Source organism: Colletes latitarsis, chromosome 11, assembly GCF_051014445.1.
Source record: "Colletes latitarsis isolate SP2378_abdomen chromosome 11, iyColLati1, whole genome shotgun sequence".
Lineage (NCBI taxonomy): Eukaryota > Metazoa > Arthropoda > Insecta > Hymenoptera > Colletidae > Colletes > Colletes latitarsis.
Window position 1 is genome coordinate 25,391,542 of NC_135144.1, and position 14,167 is coordinate 25,405,708.

The window sequence follows — 14,167 nt, forward strand, 5'->3', positions numbered from 1 at the left end:
TCTATCGTCCGAATTTTAGCTTCAATTTGACTAGACTCGAGCTTCGACGTTAATTTTAAGTCCCTATTGTATGCGTCTCCCAATGTTGCCAAGTAATTATTTAACAAGTAGCTTCTCTCGACTCGTTCTCTCGTTTCTTGCTTCGGTCACCGCTGTTTCATCGAACGAAACATGTGATCGGCCGTCCAGTTTGTCCGAAAGATCTAGTCGCCTGCCCATGATAGATCGATTTCTAGAAATAGAAATCAATCTACCAAGGGTAGTGTTGATTCGATCCGAAGATCTGCTGCACGGTTCAGCATCGCGTCGCGTCGCGTCTCCAACAATTTAGCTTCATCCCTTTTTAAACAAAATAATTACTTGGTATTTAGTCTTAAGTCCCTAGTGTAGCCGCGTGTCCTGCCAAGTAATTATGTAACAAGTAGCTTCTCTTTGACTCGTCCCTCGTCCCCTCCGATCACCACTGCTTCCATGTAGAAAGCAAGTGATCGGCCGATTAGCTGGCCCGAAGGGTCAGTTGCCGTCCTCTAGCGAGACGATCCAAGGGAAAGGGTATTTCGGCCGCAGAGGGGATCAGGGACTGTTCCTGTCTACGGTAGCCCCGACTCAAGATCCCTCTCTCTGTCAGACATCCCGAGTTGGGTCCAGTTGGCTCCCAACAGGATGCTTGGGAGAAATGGGGAACCTGTGTCGGGTGCGTCGATTCCCTTCCCCTTCGATCGGACTTGCCAAGAGGCAACGAGCTGACCCTTTTGACCTCGCTATTCGGTTCGCGTCTCGCGTTCCTTGCACTATTGCATGGTGCATCGCGTCGTATCGCGTCGCGTCGCGTCGCCCACGATTTAGCTTCGTCCCTCTTTTAAACAAAATAATTACATGGCATGACTAATCTAGTTTCTAAGGATGTAAAAGGGAGATCGATGGAACTTGGATTCCATCTATCTCCCTTCGGGTCTCCGCTCGCAGCAACCTCCACGTGGTGAGACCTGGTAATCGGTGTCACCCACGATAGAAAAGTTATTCTTCGTGGGTGACACCGAGCTAATGGCTGCGAATTTAGAATTGTCTCTTGATATAGTAAAGGAATTTAGATTCATAGTTAGGCAGGTGTTTGGTTAACCATTATGTTAGGCAGGTTATTTTAATTTGGAGACAAATTCTTATGAAAACTCTTTAAACTCTCTTCGTTGGTTGTGCATCTTTCATTAGTTACACTTTCCTTTGTTTCTTCTTCGACCAACGATCGTTGGTCACAGAAGATCTTAATTAATGGAGGGTGGTTGGGAATCTGTTAGGGTGGGTCTCCATTCGCAGCAACCTCCTCGTGGTGAGACCTGGGTAATATTATTTACCGTTTAATTAATAATCGTATCACTCTTAGCTGGGTAATGCAATTATTAATTAAAAACTAAATAATATTAGCAAATTGGCTGCGATCCGCTTTGCATAGATCATCATACATATGGAGCTTCTTCGCTAGGTTAGTTTTGATTCTCATTAGCACTCCGCTCCTTGTATCATAGATGTAATTTTCCGTACACTTTTTTTAGTCGTTTGTTCTGACAGCTGAATCCTCCGCTACTATCTAAATCCAATCGAGGACTTTAACATCATGTACACACGTTACAAAATTTTTTAAACTTTTTATCTTACTCGCTTCCTAATGTAAAAGAATCTCCAAGAAAATTCAACGTAGGGCTGTAAAAGTAGAAGGTTCAAACGCTTGTAAAAGGTACTAATACGCACGTATTATTTTTGTTGTATTTTATTCAAGCACCTAAGGGAATTTATGGAAAGTAATCTAGAGTTCAAATGGACCAGTCGTTTTGAAAGTGGTGCAGTGTGGAGTTTCCCGTAAATGTAATCAACCACACGCCCCCTTACTAAATTATCAATGACAGCTCCAGATAAGAGTGCTTTCTCCGATAATGCAAAATTAACCATCACGCGACGAACTCTGCATGAATCACGCGAATGAATATTTATCGATCGATTATGCACCGGTGTAACAGTGTCGATTATTTATTTCGAGAGTATCGTTTAATGTTTTATACTAATAAATAGTAACGTCTCTAGCATTACGGAAAATAAGCATCGTTAATAACAAAGATTTATTTGCGAAAGTGAAACTCCAAAACCGTCGTGGTATTAAAATTATTTTTTTTAATGGCATCACGCTGTTAAGTGCTTTGACATTCTGTATCGATTCGTGTTTCTTCCCTTGTCGTCTACTATCGATCAGACTTTGTTCTGTTCATAGTAAAGTGCGCCTGACAAAAAGTTACGTGAACTTATAATAGAGTATAGTCGCTTCTTATAAATTTTTAAACAAGGAGAGTTGCTATTTGAGCCCGTGTAAAGAGTTTAGCTCGAATATCGACTGTGCAGAGAACACGAGACCACCGTAGCCGGTATGAAAAATCTCACGACGTTGTAAACCATAAATTTGCTTAAAATAACTCATTTTTAACTTCTTCGTAACGCGACTTATCCCTTAACTTCGCAATTAGCGTGTCGCTAATAAATTTCCAGGATCGAAAGTTCAAAAATATTAATCCAGCAACACTCTAGCGTGGACTAGATTTATCATTAGATATTTATCTTTAGGTATACACGGGTTTAATATATGGACGATGCAATTAATTCTCGGAACGCGTAACATGGAATCTGGCACGGCAAGATATCGACGGTGTTGTCGATAAAAATCCCACGGGATCGGGGCAAATGTGTTCGCTCGAAACAGAGCTCATCGAAGTTCGAGTAAAATCGAGTGATATATTACTTTCCAACGCGGAGGAGAGTTTCTAACTTTGGAGAATTGGATGTGGACAATTTATAAAGACACATGAACGAAAATTCTGTACAAAGAAAAAGGGACACCGATGTAACACCTCCTGTACTTGACACCAGGGGGACTGCTTTCTCGCAAGTGATCGACAAACCTTTCGTTTCTATACAGGATGTTCGGTCACACCTGGGAAAAATTTTAATGGGGGATTCTAGAGGCCAAAATAAGACGAAAATCAAGAATACCAATTTGTTGGTGGGGGCTTCGTTAAAAAGTTATTAACGTTTAAAGTTCCATACTGACTGGGATTTCGACGAAATTAAAAAATTTTAAATCGTCCTGGAAAAATTATTTCCGATTGCAGGGGTCAATTACAATCATTTTTGGTCATTAGACATACCCTCGAAATCCTACCCACTTTCGAGAAAAAAATTCGAGTAAGTGGACAAAGTTTTCGATGAAATTGAAAAGTTTCAAATCACTCTGGAAAAATTATTTCCGATTGCAGGGGTCAATTACAATCATTTTTGGTCATTAGACATACCCTCGAAATTCTACCCACTTTCTAGAAAAAAATTCGTGTAGGTGGACAAATTTTTCGGGCGAAATTGAAAAGTTTCAAATCGCTCTGGAAAAATTATTTCCGGTTGCAGGGGTCAATTACAATCATTTTTGGTCATTTCACATACCCCCGAAATCCTACGCACTTTCGAGAAAAAAATTCAAGTAGGTGCCTTTTATCGACGAAAAAAAAAAGTTTCAAATCGCTTTGGAAAAATTATTTTCGGTTGCAGGGGCCAATTACAATCATTTTTGGTCATTACACATACCCTCGAAATTCTACCCACTTTCTAGAAAAAAATTCGAGTAGGTGGACAAATTTTTCGAGCGAAATTGAAAAGTTTCAAATCGCTCTGGAAAAATTATTTTCGGTTGCAGGGGCCAATTACAATCATTTTTGGTCATTACACATGCCCTCGAAATCCTACCCACTTTCGAGATAAAAATTCGAGGTGGACTTTTATCAATAATTTTTAACATTAATTTTGTTTAGAACTTTTTAACGAAGTCTCAATCAGCAAATTGGTATTCTTGATTTTCGTGTTATTTTGGCCTCTAGAGTCTCATTAAAATTTTTCCCAGGGGTGGTCTAACACCCTGCATATGGCTGTTTGACGTGTTAATAGACGTTTGGAAATAATTTTCTGCCCTTCGAAGTGGTCACTCAAGAAAATTCTAAACAATAGATCCGCCTTACAAGTCAGTGTTAAATATTCTGTAGGCACTTCCTTGACATAAATTTTCTATCACCTTCGGTAGTTTCACCGTTGCACCATCTTCCAATGCTCTTTGACCAATATAATAAGCATAGTTTCGAATCATACCAATTATTTACCCAATCTGATTCCGTCAATCTTCAACATTCTCTACGTGCAAAAGGAAGCAACAAGCAGAAATCTTGTGTGTGTTCAAACCGTATTACGCACTTCTTCCGATAAAACATTAATGAAACATTTTCGTGTATACAGAATTTACGTTCGTCTGCGAGAAAAAACGTTAACATTGTTTATACAAGTTACGCGGATGCAGTATTTGCAGGAAACATTGGTTTTTAGTCGTGCAGAGTACATTCGATGTTTGCAATCATCGGGAAAGTTTTTAGCCTGCCGCCATTTGGAGTGATAATTTAAGAAATTGATGTTAAAAAGTCTCGACTAATTGTAAGGTCGTTTGCAGGTCGTTTAGCTAATTTTTCATTTCAAGATAAAGTGGAATTCATGAATGACGCATAAATGTAAAACTCGTAGTTACATAATAGTCGAAGAAAGTCAACGTTCATTAATCCGAATGGCCGAAAAGAAAAGTTCGAATTATTTTTAAGAGATTCGGGAATCAGATACGGGATCGAAAGAATAAAGCGTTTCAAAAGTTTCGACTCGTTTCCGTTTATTATTCGATACATCTATCTAGTCACTGACCTCGCAATTATCGGAAAACAATATTTTTCACAAACATTTTTCGTCGCTTTGAGCTGCCATTTTTCCCGCAACGTTTCGTCGTATCATCGAGACTCGTATTACACCGTAACTCGTAACGCAGTTGCCCGTAATCGCCTCTGGCGCGTGTTTCTGGTGCGCCAATCATTTATAATTTCAGAGAAACGAAAATCCTTGCGTTCCTGCGATTAATTGCGGAGTACCGGTTCCGTCGATTATCGCGTACGTACTTTAAAATTGAACGTTACCGCGAAAAGCTATTATATTTATTCTTTAATTGCCCGCAAGATGAAATTTCATTTACGAAAGGATCAATTCATAGATCGAAGCCTGTGTCGCTTCGAACGATGCGATGCCTGAACGAAAATGTGTGCCGTTTTCCCATCCGATGGCTCAATTTATTCGTGACAGAAAGGGTTAACAATCCCTTCGATTATCCCTTTCCGTTCGGACGTTTCGTGAATCAGCGTTGTTAACATCGCTGTCAGAGGTTCGTGATCGACAAGCGGGGTACTCACCGCGCATACGTGGACGCGTAGCTACGCGAGAATCCACGGTACTGATTGGTAGACGGCGAGACGCTCCGAGGCTGCACGTTTGCGTCCAACCGTTCGCGTCGTCAGTCTCGCGGCGAGCGTCGTGCAGTGTGTATCGCGGTTGCTCGGTGATCGTTCGAGAGCGCCCATCGAGATCGTCGAGCACGAAAATTTCCAGTGAACTCGAAAGCTACCCTGTCGAGTGCGCGTGACAGCCGAGAAGTAAGTGACGCTTTCTGCAAAGAAAAATAGTCGACGATATTTAATTCGTTTGCATCCAGCGGTCGCGCGAATATTCCGCGGATCAGCCGCGAGAAAATAATCGCGGAGTTTTCGAAAATCATTATGCAACCCGACGACCAAGCGAACGTTTTATTCCGGTCAATGTCAACGTTTCGTCTGTTCTTTTCGTTCTCCATGCGCGGTTTCAATTTCAATATTTTTTCGACGCCTCAAAGTTCGGAGAGAGTTCGACCGTGACTTTTGCTCGACGCGAAAGGGGAAAAGGAAATTCATTTTACACGTGTGTTTAAAGGGAAGCTTCGAACCGCGGAAGTAATCGGTCTTTGGGGCGTTTCTTATCGAGGAATAATTATTATTTTAACGCTCTATCGTTTTGTTAATAACGATCCCGTTTCGAGATAAAGGTTAAGTTTAACGATTAACGAAGACTTATTTGTTTCGTACGAACGTTTAAAGGAAAACGTTGTGTAGAATAATAATAATTTGGTATATATAACGTCGACGTACGATTGGTATTTCTGTGTTTCTCTGATCGAAGTTGGCGCATTAAATTGTTTAGAACTTCGATAAGGAGCAATTCTCCGTGCTAATAATGCCAGCAGAGCGAGACTCATTCTCTCCGTAGGGAGTTGTTAGTTTGAAATTCAACGCTTGGCTACTTGGGCGAGTAGGATTGACAATCAGCCGTGCAATTTCGTTCAATTCATCCGTCGACTGCTACCAACTTCTCCGATAATTAACCTCTTTGCTTGTCCAGGTTCTCTGGATATTTCCTTCGAGTATTTCAGTCGCGATGAATTTTTAATCCTATTCGCGAACGATCGAGAAATTCGTGGACTTAAATGCGCCAAGCAACAAGTTACCTCGAAAGAAAACTTTTTTTTATTTCTTCGACGTTGATCGTAGCCATTGCGATTGCGTTACGCGTTACGGAAAGTTCGCTCGAGCGCGATATAATCGATCGATCGTATACACAAACGACATATCTATCGAACGTGTAGGTTAGAAATCATGTTAATCGATAAACAAGTATGGCTATCGAGATACTGTCGAATACGCGAGGAAACGTTCCTGTAGAATTATTCGATACGGTTACTTAATTCTTTTAATAAATATTATTTCCACGTTTAGGTTCGGATTAAAGATGGACGACGATAAAATTAAGAACGAGCTATTATTTTTTATAAGAGATGAAATTATGAATCGTTTTACTCAGAGTTAGAGGCGTAGTAATATTTATTCTTTGTAAATGACGATTATTTCAAAATAGGATTGCATTATTGTTCGAATCAAGAAAATAGATCGTACTCTGCTCGAGGATGTAATTAATTGGTCACAATAATTGTTTATTACTACTTAATTTAACGTAGAAACGCGGAAACGATCAAAATAAAATCGCTGCAATAATAATTGCAATAAAGTTCGCTCGGCCATGTTTCTTTGAAAAGCTTATACAGCCTGTTACCTATGCGTACGATATTCTATGCACCATAATATCCTGCAAATATATACGTTTGACAAATGACGTTATTCTGTTTCCCGCTGATGCGATTAAAGTTATGGACTGTGATGTATGTATAGTTAGACGATCATTTTCAGTATTCCTCGTTTATAAATCATCGGGTTGGTTCATTTTCTTTGGCATTGTTTCGCTGTATTTCACGCGTAAAAACTTTTACTTGGAAATTATACAGCACCCATTATTAATATCGAGTAATTTTTCTTGTTACAACAAAGATACTTTAATCTCAAGTAATTTTGCTCCACGTTACGTCCCAAATATTCAATAATTTATTAAGAATTGCGAAAGACAGAGAATCGTGGGGTCCATCGCCTCCCACAGTTGCCACCAGAGGGCCGTTCCTCTCGCAAGCGCTCGATCGACCTTCCACTAGTATATATACGCTCCTCCAGCGACTAATTAGGGTTTGCTAGGATGCCTTATCCATCTTTTCCACAGGGCTCTATAGAATTATGAAATTTTGGACCACAAACGTGTTCGAATTTGCGGTAGGCAATTTAACGAACCGTTTTCGCAAACTTGATTTATAACACCGCGAGATTAATACACAATGCATCGAAACTCTGCAGATGCCTCGTAGGAGCCTCGAACCGACGAAACGAACGAAAACAAAGGGAACTCGATCGCTAATCGCCGTGACTCGCGGGTGCAAACGAATTAACGCGTTCACCGTGGGTGGCTTCTTTCGTCGACTTTCCATACTTTACGGCGCGCGGATCAGTCAAACTCCGTATATTACACTTTCATATCTCTATGGGGCAAATAGGCCGGCAGACTTTCCAGTCACGCTTCGTACGTTTCGAAAAAAATGACAAATTAGGGAGAGAAACCTCGTGGTAGCGAAGGTTCGACGAAGAAAAGCAGGTTTCGAACGAAACAAAATACCGCGGCAAACAGGATGAATTCTAACGCGTGGAATCCACTTTGGTGGTCGATCGAGGAAATATGAGAAAAGTTCGTACGAACGTGCGTGCTCCGTTTACTCGTAATCTATTTTTCCTCGTTCATTTAAATTCTTGTATTGTACACGAGTTTGGATCCAAAATGAAGTCGAAGGCTGCGATCCGAGATGGCCGCCATTTTCGACGATACAAGATTACTCGTATCCATATAAATTCCTGTATTAATTTTGCACGATTCTAAGCTTAAGGCTGCAATCCAAGATGGCCGCCGTTTTCGACAACGCAAGATCAACGCGTTGCGAATCATTTTCTTCGTCGTACGTGTACTCGAGACACGCGGAATAACGCGGAATATTTATCAATAATCGTGGCACAAAATGTCGGCAATACGGAAACAAGGGCGCGCGTTCGTACGGGAACGATCCTCGTTGATTTCGTGGCTCCGTCGTTGAAGTGGGTCCTACGTGTTCGTGCATTCTGCATATGTCGGGCGAACGTGTTAAAGGGTCGAATATTTCGTTAGATCGTGGCAGGCATCAGGAAGAGACAGAACTCCGCGAGTGTCGGGAGAACGCGTCGCCATGGGTAACCTGTATTGTGGCCCGCGGGTGTAGTGCCAACGCGTAATCGAGGGGAAGTCAACGAAAGAGAGAGGGGGGAGAGAGAGAAAGGGAGCGAAGGAGAGGAGAGACGATCGCGTGACAGCGTGAAAGGGAGAGAGAGAGAGAGAAAGAGAGGGAAGAGCGAAGGGAAGTGAAAAAGTAAGGAAGACAGAGAACGCGTGGACAAGCGTGACCAAGCAAGACTTCGAAAGGCTACTCTCTCGCGGCCACTAGCGAACGGAGGAAGAGGAACAAGCGCGAGAGAGACGGAAATAATAATGCGGACTCGTTGCTTCCGCCTTGATCAACAGGACGTTCGGATCTGCTCGTAGTAAGTAGAGAAAACTGAATTTTGCTCGGTCGTCCATCTCCACCCCTTACATTTCACGACCAAGGAAAATTACTAGAACAATAGGGCTTATGCAATCCTTTTTTTAAGGTTTCGGACCACTCATCCGTCGAATCGATCAACCACAAAAACAAAGAAATTTACAAAGAATAAATTTTCCTCGAAATATTAATTTGTTTGAGTTGCAAAGAATTTACTGTGTTGATTGTCTCCACTAAAAATCAAAGAGTCGAAATTACATAGATACGTAGCTTTTTATATTGTTTTTTAAATATGTATGTTAACTTGGTGGATGATTATGTTTACGATAAAATGGTCAAACGAGTCACGTGTTTGACACACTTTATATAAAGCATCTTTATTGTGAGTAAAAAGAACCGACCCTTAAGGGTCGATACGTGTATCTTTAATAAAAGGTAGGATAAAGATGCTTTATATCGTCTAATATAACATTTTCACTTTCAGATTCTGAGCCTTTGTTAATCTCGGAACATTCTTCGTAAATATTATTTGTTTCTTCCAGTACCTTGTTGTTTGAGGTTCTTTAGAATCAGAAATCACTGCAACGACCCACAGTATAATGCAAATTGAATATTAAAGTTGGGAATATTTTCTTCTGGGATACCGCTAAATTAATTCAACAATCATTATAGGAGTAGTCGAAAAATAAAATAGAAAGAAATGGTTAACCGTAGAAAATAATTTAGAATAAAAGTTCTAAAACGTGCCCTTTGACGGAGAATCGAAAAAGCACCAGCGAACAGAACGAACGTAACATTTATTTCCATTTTCATATTTTCTGTACGAGAAGTAATTATGAAACTTCTCTGTCCAGCTAATTAATTTTGCTCGGCTAACGAGTCAAGAGAGTAGTCATGCGAGATAACCAATATTTTGAAAGCTTTACTCCATGTACATACAGTAAAAATGCCTATGCCAGTAAATATTTACTTTCTGATACTTTCACTCTGGCAAAGAGAATGGTTTTGTTTAATTAGTTAAAAATGAATTTGGAGTCTTGAGGGTACGTTTCGTAATCGTGGCTGTTGATAAACTACGATGCTCAAATATTTCAACGATTGAAGGAAGTAAGAAAACAGTAGGAGTATATTAAAAAATCTAGATCGAGTTAGATATCTTTTTTATTTTTTTATTATTAAATCTCTCAACGATGGGAGGAAGTAATAGAGACTAATATAAATTATGTCAGTGGTCAAATCACGAATTTATTTAAAAATCTAGATCGATGATTAACGTGGTCCACCGATTCTCGAACAGATGTCTAAAAAGTCGTCGATCCTGGGTTTTTATGAAAGCTGGACATTCGAATGGATTCCTGAGCGTCGCTGTGAGGGGTTAAAAATAAGACGTGGAAACTGCGAGGGCGATCGACCGCGAAATCCAACCGCGAGTATCACTCGAAGAAAGAAAACTGGATGGCCGTGTAAGCGGGTCCCGACTTATTCGAGGATCGGTTTCAACAGGGTCTAGTCGGTCAATAGAAAGTACAATACGGGTCGTGACAAGTCCTATAAACCGTTATAACGCTAGTCGTTCGTTCGAGCACCTACTTATGTCTTCCTCGCGATCGATAAAGATTATTAAAATACGCGAACTCTATTACGCGCTGCGTCGCTTTCGAAAATTCGGTCGAGTTTCTGGCTGGAAAATGAGTTTCGCGAGCAAAAGTATTCCACGGAACAGAATTATCAATCGTACAAAATTTTATCGATCCCAAACGTGGCGCGAATTTCGACCAAAATGGAGTCGAGAGTTTGCGATTCAAAATGGCCACCGTGCTCTATTACTCGTAATCCATCTATTTTCTTTCGTCCATTTGAATTCTCGTATTAATTTTACACGATTCTGAAACGAACATTATGCGTACGGATCCAAAATGCCTGAAGCGCGATACGAACGTGAAAATTGTAAAAATAAAAGTTCGGAGGTTTTGAAATATTTAAATTCCCTCTGCATCTGTTCATTCCTCGATTAATAATTCATGTTTGATCGAAGGTTGTTTCAAATCTGGTTTGTAAGTATTGAACGATGGTTTAAAACCATTTCCTTGACCCTTTATTCCACAATAAATTAGTATACAGCGAAAAGAAATTGGAAAATGAGCATCAATTGGTCCTCTTATTCCGCGCTCGCAATTAAGTTAGCGGCGAAGTGACGTTGAATCGCGTCGGATCCGCAAAAGCCGCGAAATAAAAAGCAAACGTAACAGGTGAAGAGTTCTTCGTATTGAAATACCGCAACGAAGGAAATCGTCAAATTAGCGTAATTGGATTTGGCGTGGTTCTGCTTTGAATGGCTCGTTAGGAAAATACGAAGGAGATTTTATCAAAGTAGCAATTTTCTGTCGTGGCTCGGGGCGACGTCGAATATTACGCGCATAGAATGCATGAAAATCTTTCGCGTGGTTTTTAATAACCCCCTCCCCTATCCCCCGTAACTGAAATTTGTTTAATTAGCACCGACCGCGGAAAACGATAGGGAATCTCGGCGACCTTTTAATTATCACGACACTTCCGCGAATCCTTAGGATACCGCTGAAAACTTAGAGTCACAAATCTCGTTACATAATGTTAATCTGGACGCGAATTAGTCGAATTAAGTCAGGGGCGCATCAGAAGTCATACAGTCACGATTATGATATGAACATTTCTACGGTTCGTTGTTTTGGAAAAGACTTTGTAAAAAAAAAATTGTTACGTAAACTTTGCTCGGTTTCCTTCTACGTGCTACGAATGAAATTGTAAGGAACCGAGTGTACAGGGTGATTCTAAAATTCGGGACCAAACGCGACGTAAACGCTTCTCTGATCATTTTTTTGATTTTACAAGATTATAATACAAATTGATTCAAGGTTTCCATTTTTCAATCTGTTAATTTCGTTACTGTTACGAATCTGTAGATCGTGCTCCAAGTTTATATAAAATTTGATTCCATATCATTTTGGCGGTTTGATTTAGGGCGAATTGGTCGTCTGTGCGTCGAATTGCACGCGAGCGATTGGACACGGATTCGCGAGCGTGTAAATGACGTTAGAAAGTTGCGAACACACGGCTGAGTCATCTGCGGCGCGCTTTTTTGCACCGTTGCGGAATGATTACGCTGTGTACTTCGATAAAGAAACGAGAGAAAATATAAGGGCAGTTTACAGCATAAGGTAGAAAAATTTTATTTTATCTTTTTAATCGTTGGTTGGTTATTTCTTTAAAATTCTTTATTGTATCAATTTTACACGATTCTGAAAAATGGAGTCGAAAGTCTGCTTAGGGCTAAATGTGCAATTCAAAATTCCTTTCGTTCATTAAAATGTTTTATTGTATTAATTTTACACGACTCTGAAACGAACAGCATTTGCACGGATCCAAAATGGAGTCGAAAGTCCGCTAAGGTTAAGTCTGCAATTCAAGATGGCCGCCGTGTTCTATTATTCGTAGTCCATTTCTGAAACGAACAGAAACGAGAATTTATTTTATTTGAACGTTGGCTCGTAGGTTGAGAAACCCTGCTACGGAGAACGACGTCACGAGCGTGGAGATTTACTTTATTATAATTAAAGTATATCAAGCGTTTCGATTAACTGCAGACCATAATAATGTTAGAGTTCATTAAGGCAAATGGAGGTTGTATACTTCGCTGCTACTCTTTGTCTCGTTCGCTCGGTCTCGCGTTCTGTACGGATGATTTTCTTCGAAGTTCTTAGACAACTTTTCAGACAAGCAGGTGAAATTTGATTGCTATTTTCTCTCCGGCTTGTTTGCCTTTGTATGAATCGGGAACGAGGGTAAGGAACAACGAAAGCTAGCCGAGGTGTTGAGCGACAGCGTGACGACAACTTTCCAGAAAATATTGCCAATACTGCGTTCGTAATAACATTAGGAAAATTTACGCACGCTGTATCCTCGCTGGTTGGTTTATAGAACGTTTTGAAAACACTGCTTGAAAATGTAAATCAGTAAAAAGATGTTTAAATTGTGACTCAGGCTATTTTTCCAACTCGAGTATGAGTAACATGGTCAAATATTTAAGATCGTCGTTAAGAGACAGTTCGTTTCATTATTTTTTAACATTTTCGGTGTAGATATACTACTTACATATTTCAAGAGTATCTTAATATATTTACTATAGCTATCAGGGCAATATTTTGTTTGCCAGGTAAACAAATACCTTCGGATTTCTATATGTACAGCGAAGTATCAAATATTTGTACATAAATTGTAAAATCTTCTTTACGCGTTCTTATCTATTATAACATTGTCATTATTATTGAAATCTTTCTGTTTGCCTCCATTTGTTCTTATCACGTTCGAAATCCGTATCAACGATACGAACGTATAATCTACTAAATCCGTGAAACGATTCAAACTTCTTGTACAAACATTTTACATTGTTAAAACAATGCTACGATGATAAATATTTATTTGCACAATACAAATACATATCTTAAATATTTACTTTCCTACTATAAATTTATCTTTTATAACACTTTTATATTAATTCTTCCTACGCTTATACTTTATTATTTATTTTTAATTGTGCTTGTACATTATTACATCAAGACTTTGTGGTATTAATTCTTTTCACGCGTTGGATGCTGGTCGTGTTCGTTGGCCGGTCCCAAAACTTACGGTATTCTGAAATATATGCGTACACGTACATGGAAAGAAAGTTAAATATATGCAGTTACACACAGAGAGTACCGTTTTAATCTCCGCTGATAAATATCTTCGTGTCGAATTCGAGATTTTAACCAAAGAACAGAATTTTTCCTTTTCTTTCGATCTCTTTAAACCTTTTTCGCCTTAAAAAAATGTCCACCGAATCTTAATATCGTTTTGTTTCGCTGGAATTGTATAAATTAAAATTAGAATGTAAAATAAAACTTTTGGTTCAATTTAAAATTAATTTCAATTGCAATATTAATATAAAGCATTGAACATGTTCGGTAATAATTTTAAGGTTATTTTGGAACTGCACCGGCTAGAGGTACGAAGTTCTACGAGACAATGCGTTTGAGGGAATTGTGAGGTTATAAAGATGGCTCGTCAGCCCGAAGTTATGCGTGGAATGCACTCTTTGTCATCCTTTACGATCTCTGCCCCATTCTCCCTAGCACGATCCAGTGGCAAAATTATTTTACACCAATCGAAATAGCAGTATATGGTTTTATTTTTGCAACAAAGATTATTACTAAATCGAATACGTAAAAACTG

At 39.5% G+C, this 14,167-nt stretch overlaps 1 protein-coding gene across 2 annotated transcripts in view; it reads left to right on the forward strand.

Annotated features, from left to right (window-relative positions):
- The first annotated feature begins 5,393 nt into the window (after positions 1-5,393).
- Positions 5,394-14,167, forward strand: part of LOC143348266 (uncharacterized) — a 66,505-nt gene continuing 57,731 nt past the window's right edge. The window contains exons 1-2 of one of the 2 annotated variants that reach the window (XM_076778286.1): positions 5,394-5,543; positions 8,512-8,921. The gene's annotated coding sequence lies outside the window, so the exon portion shown is untranslated. The remainder of the gene's footprint in view (positions 5,544-8,511; positions 8,922-14,167) is intronic. The other variant, XM_076778285.1, reaches the window with a different exon arrangement.